This window comes from Amborella trichopoda, chromosome 5, assembly GCF_054954075.1.
Source record: "Amborella trichopoda isolate Santa Cruz 75 chromosome 5, AtrichopodaSantaCruz75HAP2 v2.0, whole genome shotgun sequence".
NCBI lineage: Eukaryota > Viridiplantae > Streptophyta > Magnoliopsida > Amborellales > Amborellaceae > Amborella > Amborella trichopoda.
The window spans coordinates 11,684,930-11,694,953 of NC_142340.1; positions in this window are offsets into that span (position 1 = coordinate 11,684,930).

Here is a 10,024-nt window from a genome sequence, read left to right on the forward strand (position 1 = left end):
ATACTCAAAATATCTATTTTTGTGAGTATCTTTGGTTATTTGATGCTTCTAGGGATGTAAATATCAAAACGAGATACATTTAGTTCAGGTTCAAACAACTTTTTCTTTTTTGTTTTATCAAGAAAAATGACGATTAATTCTTTCTCATAGTTTCTTGCAATAATAAATACTTGCTTCATTAAAACATTGAGAATGGGGAATTTCTTCAGGGACCTTCTTGTATAAGTAGGTTCAGGTCTACCTTTCTATTATTTAGAAATATGTCATAGAGGATATCTCATGGGAGTATGGGATTAGGGTGCATCCTTACAAGAAGGAAAATGTAGATATGAAGGGTGGATTAAGCTAAATTTATATGGGAGTTCGTTTGGCAATCCGGGACTTGCTGGGATAGGTGGTATTATAGGAATAGTAATGATGTGCTAAAAAAATATTATGGACCAGTCGGGGTGATAATGGCAAATGAAGCTGAACTTCAGTCTGCTTTACAAAAGTAATTAATATGCGGATGGTGGTGGTGGAAGGAGATTCAATGAATGCGATAAGATGGATAAAAGAGACAGAGATACCATGGGTTTTTAGTGATTTGATGAGGGAACCGTTTGATTGGTGTATCGATATGGGGTGTTCCTTCGTTCGTATGTATATAGGGAGAGAAATTTGGAAGCAGATACTCTTGCAAAGCTAGAGTTACTACTGAAGCCTTAAACTTAATGTAGTTTGGTTCGTTTTTTTTTTTAGTTTCATGTTTTCTTAAAGATATTGTAATTTGTTGTAATGACCGATTGGCATTTGATATTGATGTACTCTATGAAGTCTTTAAGGCATAAAAGATGTTACTATTTGTTAAAAAAAAAAGAACAAGAAAAAAGTGGATATGGCTTTTTATGGAGTAGAGTGGCAGCACAGCTACCACAAACATTGGTCAGTGAGGTTGAAGGGTGCTGCTGCATCATGCCCAAACGCGCGAAAGAATGTGATGCAACATATGTTAGTTACTACTACTGGGAAAGGCTTCTATACTTCCCTTACATCATAGAACATTTATGTTTTCCGTATCATCCAGCCGTTTAATTTTGATCAAGTGAGTCATTTATCGTCTGATCTTAGATCCGATGCTTCAGATTATTTTATTTTTAATTTTTTATACAAATTGTATAAATATGAAATTTGGTACGTGCTATCTTCTAATTGGGGTGCACCTATAAAAATATTGAAAATAAATTTTTGATAAAATATAATGACCAAAATACCCCTTGAATCTTTCAAAGGTATTTTCATCATTTTATTTCATTGGGAATATTGTTTTTATCTTTTTTACAAGTGCAAGTTTAATATAGGACTGGATGTCCAAAATTTAGTGTCAAAATAATTTATATAAAAAAAAATTAAAAATACAATAGTTTAGAGATGTGACATTGTGACTGAGGCAATCTTAGCCCTCCATTCATAATGGATGGTTAGATAAGAGGAAGTATATAAGTTTTATGTTGTAGGGGAAGTATAGAAAGCTTGCACATTACTGTTAGTGGGGAGAAAATGCTGCAAACAAACATACAATTTAGGAGATTCAAAAACACATTTGAACGTGGAGAAGCTTAGAGGACATGTATTACAAGAAAAGTAGAAGGGGGAGGGATGGTGCTGATGATATAAATTATCAAGGGTGTGATACCACAACAGTTGTCTTCATCTAAATCTCATGGACATGGCAGTGGAAACTATATAGAATCACATAAAATCAAAAGCATCAATAAAAGGAAAGCACTCAACCATAAAAATGACACAAGATTTAATGTAGTTTGGATACAAATTGTGACCTATATCCTTGGGAGGGTAATGCAAGACTTTACTTACTTGATTATAGAGATTATAAAGATAAAATAGCGCAAAAAAACCTCGAAAGCACAATAACTGTTTCTTTCTAAAACATAGCATAGAATAGGGCACCAAACACACCCCAATGGGTTATCCTTTGACTTTTATCTAAAACAAGTCTCGGAACAGGATATGAAAAAAATCCAATAAGATCACCCTATTCCCTGACTTTCTCTTACTAAAAGTCGAGGCACAAAAACAAGGCATCCACCCAACCCCCAAAAGATCCTTCACCTTCTTTTTCTTCTCTCTCCATCTCTCTAAAGCAAATGGAAGCAAGCCTTTTTTAATATAAGAGCTCTCAAAGAACCACAAGCCTTAGATTAGGTGCAATCTAATGGCATAGAAATAAGAGAGAAAAGTCAAGATAAATGTACATAAATGAAACCAAATCTTACATATACGATTCGCTTTAACATATACAAGAATCTCCCTCTTAAAATCAAATCACCAAGCTTCTAAAACAACCACAAAGTGTACTATTTACAATCCCTCAAGGTTATGTCTCGTTCAAATATGAACACTTTCTACACATCCAATATTTGTTTGTGGAAACCACTTTTAAAAGCGTATCAGCCACATTCTTCTCAGTGTGGATTTTATCCACTTACCAGTCTCTACGCTCTAGGACCAATCAGATGAATGGCACCAAACTTCTATATGCTTTGTGTTAAGAGTATAGAGAGAAAATGAGTGCACAAGAATTTACGTGGTTCATCTGATTGGGCCTATATCCACCTTGGGAGAATTAATCTGTATTATTATGACCATTCTATGGCTCTCTTGTACAGATATATAGAATTGTACATGATAACATTCTATATTGAAGAGTCCACAATAGGAAATAGTGATCAGCCTGATTAAGGGAAATCAATGTGATTTAGGAAAGCTGGTTGATATGCAGATAACACTGAGATACACTAGGATGTCTCAACACTTACCCTCAAGTTGGTGTGAAGAGATTGAATGAGCCCAACTTGTCAAGAGCATGGATGATTTCTTCTTGCCATCCGCTTTAGTGAAGATATCTGCAAATTTATTTTCACTTTAACATGAGGAGTACAAATCGTCTTAGCTTGAACCTTTTCCCTGACAAAATGACAATCAACTTCAATATGTTTAGTTCATTCATGAAAAACAAGATTAGTTGTAATATGGATTGCAGCTTGGTTATCACAAAATTATGGTATTGGCATGGCTGACTTGAAACCTAAGTCATTGAGAAAGGATTTTAACCAAATTAGTTCACAAGTTGTGGACACCATGGCACGATATTCTGCCTCAGTACTGGATCTAGTGAGTACATTTTGCTTTTTACTTTTCCATGTGACAATATTTCCACCAACAAAAGTGCAGAAACCTGTGGTAGATTTTCTATCTGAAGGGTTACCTGCCCAATCTGCATCACAATAACCAATTATGTTTTCATGTCCATTGTTTTTCATCCAGATTTTATGACTAGCAGAAGATTTTAAATATCTTAGAATTCTATCAACGGCCTGCATGTGAGAATATATAAGGGTATGCATGAACTGACTAACCATGCTCACAACATAGGTGATATCTGGTCTGGTAATAGTTAAGTAAATTAATTTTTCAACAATTCGTTGATATTTTCCAATATCTTGAAGAGGTTCACCATCATCGATAGAGATCTTGTTTACCTCAACTGGAGTATCAATAGGTTTAGCTCTAATTTTACAATTTTCTCTCAAGAGATCTAAGGTATATTTCCTTTATGAAAAAAACAATCATTTATTAGAATAAGCACCTTCTATACCAAGGAAATACCTTAAATTTTCTAAATCTTTAATATAAAAAACATTGCCGAGATATTTCTTTAGTTGATCAATCCCTTGTATGTGGCTCCTAGTGACTATAATGTCATCAACATATACCCATACAACAACAATTCCGGTGGAATTCCTTTTAATAAATATAGAAGAATTAGCAGCACTTCTAATAAAACCATTATTTAATAAGGCACTGCTTAACTTGGTATACTAGGCCCATAGGAGATTGTTTTAAGCCATATATCATTTTCTTTAGTTTGCACACAAGATCTGAATTTTTTCTAGGGTGTCCATGAGGTATTTCCATGTACACCTCTTCTTCTAAGTTACCTTGAAGAAAAACATTTTTGATATCGAGTTGGAACAAGGGCCAATTTTGATTTGTGGCAATTGAAAGAAGAATTCTAACAAAGTTCATTTTGGCCACAGGTACGAAAGTTTCTTTATAGTCTTCACTGTAAGTTTGTGTAAACCCTTTTGCAACCAACCTAGCTTTGTGCCTCTCAATTGTACCATCACTCTAGTACTTGATTTTATAAACCCATTTATTTCCAACCACTTTCTTTCCTTTGGGTAACTTGACAAGTTCCCAAGTATGGTTCTTGTCAAGGGCTCGAAGTTCTTCTTCCATAGCTTTTTTTCCAAACTGACTTAGAAATAACCTCTTCGAAGTTAAGCAGTTCCATATTGGAAGAAGCAGAGCTAAGATAAGAAAAATAATTTTGAGAGATATGAGAGAAATGAGCAAATTGTTTAATAGGATAAATGGAAGCATTTTAGGTATAAAAATCATGAAACTTACTTGGGAGACGAGTGGTACGTTGAGGTCGACTAATGGAAGGGGGGCCAAACGAGAGTCGATTTGGTGATGTTCAGCTTGAGGTTATTCTTCATGAAGAACTTCAACTGCTTTTCTTCCATTCTCATTTTTTTTAGTATCAAAATTATCAACAGTGATGTTGGGCATAACCATATGTGTCTTCCCCTGAACCAAATTTCCTCAGTCAAAACAAAATATGGTTCATTTTCTCGAAAGAAACATCAAGGGAAATGATAATCTGTTGGTTGATCGGATCATAGCATTTATATGCCTTTTGAGTGGGACAGTATCCGACGGAAATACATTTTTTCTTTTAGCGCTTAATTTATCAATATTTTGACAATGCACAAAACATACATATCCAAATATTTTGAGACGATTCAAAGAAATCTTCTTTCCTTTTAGAACTTCCACAGGAGATCTAGTTTTCAAAAGTTTGCTTGGCCATCTATTGATTAAGTAAGATGTTGTTAAAACAACATCTCCCCAAAAATGTTTTGGCATATTGCTCTAAAACATCAGAGCTCGAGTGACCTCAAGTAAATGTCAATTTATGTGTTCGGCAATCCCATTTTGTTGGGGATTTCCAACGCAAGAAGTTTGGTGAATAATTCTTTTTTTTTTAAGTTAAGTGGAAAAATTGTTGTTCACATACTTTGTCCCATTGTCATATTGTAACAATTTAATTTTGGTATCAAATTGAGTTTCAATCATTTTAGAGAATCCTCGAAAGGTGGGAAAAACTTGATCTTTTGAATGGAGTAAATATACCCAAATTATCTTCGGAAAATCATTAATAAATGTCACAAAATATTGATATCTACGAGTAGATTTAATCGGAGCAGGTCCCTAAACATCAGTGTGAATTAAATTAAATGGAGCAAGAGATGTTCTAGTATAACTTCTAAAAGGCAAACGAGTTTCTTTCGAGTACCGAAAAATATCACAGTCCATAGAGTCCAAATGCAATGAAGGAAAAATATAACAAAGAATTTTCTCAGAAGGATGTCCGAATGTCAAATTTTCATTTTCTATTATTTGTTACCTCATTCTCTTTAGAAGTGACATGGGCTTTTGTGGCAAAATCTAAAATGTAAAGCTCATGAACCAGCTTCCCCTCACCAATCTTCTTCCCTGTGACCCGGTTATGGAAAAACACATTCGAAGGAGAAAAGATTACATCATTGTTGTAACTTTGGGTGATTTTACTAAACAGATTCCCTTTTGTATTTTCATCAAGAGTTAAAAGCAGATTATGAGTCCCAGTCATATGGTCAGTAGCTCTAAAATCAATAACTCATGATGTTGGTGATTGAGAAAAATAAGAAATGGATTTACCTGGATCATGGTTAGGAGTCTTAGAGTTTGTAGCAATCGAAGCTCTGTGAAAATTCTGGAACATTTAGGCTAACTTCTCAAGAGTTTAATGAGTATCATTATTGGCTATTTGAGCAAAATTTTTATTTTTTCCTTGCATTTTTTCTCTCCTTTTTTCTAGATAAAGTTTCCAGCAATTTTCTATGGGATGGCCTTCCTTCTTACACTCAAGACAGTAAAGTCTTCCAGTACCACGGTTTTTGCCACGACCACGCCTGGGTTTAATGTTTGAAGTAAAGACTTTTCCAAAGCTATGATCAGTTTCACTTTTAAGAGCCAACCTATTTGATTGCTCTAAATGATTTTTATCATTTCCAATCATAGCTTGACGCCTAGATTCTTCTCTATTAATAGTGGAGCAAACAAAATCAAAGTCAAGGCATTTCTTGAGAAAGTAAGATTTGGCTTCTCAAAGCCTCAAGTTCAGGTCCAAGACCAGACAACAAGGCAAATGTCTTTTCTTGATCTTTTTTAGTTTCAAGTGTTTTCAGATCAGAAGTGGCGGGCAAATAATAATCCAATTGATCAAATATACCGCAGACAACGTCAATAAGCTCACTAATAGTTTGATCACCTAACTTCAAATTCATAATTTATTGTTCAATTTGATAAACTTTTGCGGCATTATTTAGACCTCCATACATGGTTTGGGCTTTAGTTCAGATAGCGGCAGTCGTGGAGCGAAACTGAAATCCAAAAGCAATTTTGCGATCCATAGAATTCAAAAGCCAACTTTTTACCAAATCATTGTTGGTTTCCCACTCCTCATATTTTGAATCAGTACTTGGAAGGGCTTTTTTTGTTCCATTTTCCAAATTTTCCTATTCCACTAATAAATAATTTGGCAGAGTTTGCCCAAAAAATATAATTAACCACTCCCTTTAACAATTCAGTGGTTATTCTAAGGTTGGGATTTGGCTCATTATTGTTGGAATTTTCAGCCACGAGAACAAATACAATGGTTAAATAAAAAGGAAAGAAGAAAGTCCTTACCGAGCCAAGCCGAAAAAAAAATACCGAAAAAGGATACTCGAAAAACCAAGAGGTTCAACACCCTGTAGTTGTTGAAGTTGGTGAAGTGCACAAGATAGGCCACAAAATTGTTGAATAAAAATATTGCCTTCTCGATATAATGTGGTCTCAGGGTTGCACCACAAACTTATGAGAGAAGAGATCACCAGCAATCAACTTATGAGAAAAGAGACCATCAACATGCTGATTTATTCGTAGCGATCTAATGGTCATCGGGCGTTGCTTTGTTTGACTTGCCTCATCTCTGATCAGTAAATAGCAAAAAAAATAAAATAAGGGATGGATTAAGTCCCAATATGAACCAACCAAAGACCAAATTGTTCCTTCTATACTATCATCAATAAGATTATTTAACAACACCGTAAGAAGTTCCAAAGCGATAATCTAATGCTTGTTCAAAAGATGGGCTATAAATTTTGTGGAGGCAAGCAACAACGGCTAGTCCAATTTCTTGAATTTCAAGAGACAACTATGAGTAAACTGGTATTCTTATTCTAACCCTGAAACTTCGCTTTTCGTATAGCAATGAGGCCTTCAATCACAAACTGATCCCTTTTTAGCAAGGACCCAAACTCCTTTAGAAAGCCAACTAGGAAACTACTGCGCAAGAAGCTTGTAATAGATTTACAAAAAGAGAGTGCAACAGCTTGGCACTAACTTGCTGGTTTGTAAAGAACGATGGAATTTGCTATTTTTCAACGAAGAATAAAATCAAACCCAAAGAATCCGTTGAGCCCGTATTTTGAGCTTATAGAAGATCGATCCTTGAAAAACTGAAGTACATTGACTATAGTGATTTTTTTTAGGTCTCAAGATTTCTGCTCTTATACTATGTTAAGAGTATGAGAGAGAAAATAAGTACACAAGAATTTACATGGTTCCGCCGATTGGGCCTATATCCACGAAGGGAGAATTAATATGTATTATTATGACCCTTCTATGGCTCCCTTGTACAAATATATAGAATTGTACATGATAACATTCTATATTGAAGAGTCTATAATAGGAAATAGTGAGCAACCTGATTAAGGGAAATCAATGTGATTTAGGAAAGCTGGCTGATATGTAGATATCATTGGGATACACCAAGCTGTCTCAACACTTGTCTTGGAGTGATAGGTTGCATTCTTAGCCAAATGAATTACACTTTGAGTATCAATGTACAAAGTACCCATAACTGGTTAAATAATCTCCTCAACCAAATCGTTTTTCGTAGATGCTTCAGTCCAAAGCCACGTACTCGGTTGCAGTTGATGACAACGCAACAATATCTCATAACCTTGGCGCCTAACTAACTCCACCACCACCACCAACCATAAAGTTGTAACCTAATAGACTTTCGAGTCTCATGACACCCAACATAACAAGCATCAACAAAACCAACAACTTTTAATGGTTAGTTTCCAAAACACAAATATATATTTCGTGTTCCTTTAAAATATCGAAGTATCCAATTCATTGCTTGTCAATGTTCTTAACGTGGATTAAACATATGTCCTCAAACAACTCCCACTACATGGAAATATCAGGTATAATATAGACCATTGTATACGTCAAGCTACTAATTATAGAAATATGTTGAAGCTTCTTCATCTTGCTTTTATCCACCTCACTCATTGAAAGAGTCATTTTTGACGACTTACATTTTGAAGCCAATGGTGTTAAAACACTCAAGAATCTTATAAATACATTTAAATTGAGTTAACCAAAGCTTCCATTGCTTTTTATCTCCGTGAATGCACATGCCCAATATCTTCTTGGCTAGCCCAAGATCCTTGCTAGCAAAATCTTTGAACATTTCAAACTTCAAACGTTTAAACTCGTTTAGATCAGTGTTGGCAATACGCATATCATTAATATAAAGTAACAAAATAATAAAAAAAATAATATGTTGAATCTTTAAAATACACACAATAATCAAATTCACTTCTAGGATGACCTTCACCATGCATAAACTGTGAAATTTCTTATACCATTGCTTAGATGCTTGTTTTAACCTATACAAACAACTTGCAAATCAAGTTAGGATTGATCTTGTCTTCAAAACCTTAAGGCAAATACATAAATTTCTTCTTCAAGATCACCAGGAATTATGTCAGTTGTGATATCAATATGTTAATGCTTTAGATTTAAGTTAGCAAGCAAAGATAACGACTCTAATACAATTATGTTTACCAACAGAAGCAAAAATTTCATTAAAATAACACCTAGCCTTTGTTCGTGAGATTTTACTAGAAATTTGGCATTATATCGTATAAGGCATTTGCCTCCCACGTAACAACCGCGTATAGTCACCTATTTTTGAATGCTTTCTTTTCATGTGGGAGCATTAATGTATTATTTATTATTGTACAAAACTTCAATCTACTTCTCCATTGCCTTATCTCACTTTTCACCAATAAAATATTTTGTAGCCTCCTAAAAAGACTCACGTTCACCACACTATCATTATACAAACATAAAGAAGGAGAGTACCTTTGTGTGGACTTGTCCATCAACATCATCTTGAGCATGATGATGAATCTCTTATACTTGAATAATGAGATTTTGGACTCGCATATTTATAACAAGCCTTTCTTAAATTTGTTCTTCTTATTTCTTTTCAACAAATATCAAATCTCCATTAAAGAGAAAATCATTGATTCATATGGCATCTCCTCCCCTTTTTGTTAATTAAAATGTTCAGACATCCAATGTTTTGAAGAGGTGCCATCTTGTTTAGATATTTGATGTATGAAATGTTCAATTAAGAAAAAACAGTTAGGGCATCCAATATTTGGGTTGTTCTTGGGTTCAAAATTAAAGATCGAGGTCTGGACATTGGATATCCGATCCAAAACCGGATAAAATGAAAGATGGGGTTTATATGAGTCAGTCGACCCATAAGTACCTATGCGGCCTCTCTCTAAAATCTATTTTAAAGATGGATTTTTTATCTATTTTTTTTTGTAGATTCATCATCTAGGTCAAGATGATCATGAATATGAAAAGAAAAATAAACTTTTACCTTAAAAATATAGTTTTTTGGTATTTTTTTGTGCACCGTCTATATATTATTTATGGCCTATATAATTTGAGTAATGATATTATGAGACTTTCCCATACATTCTAGTTATGAGCAGAG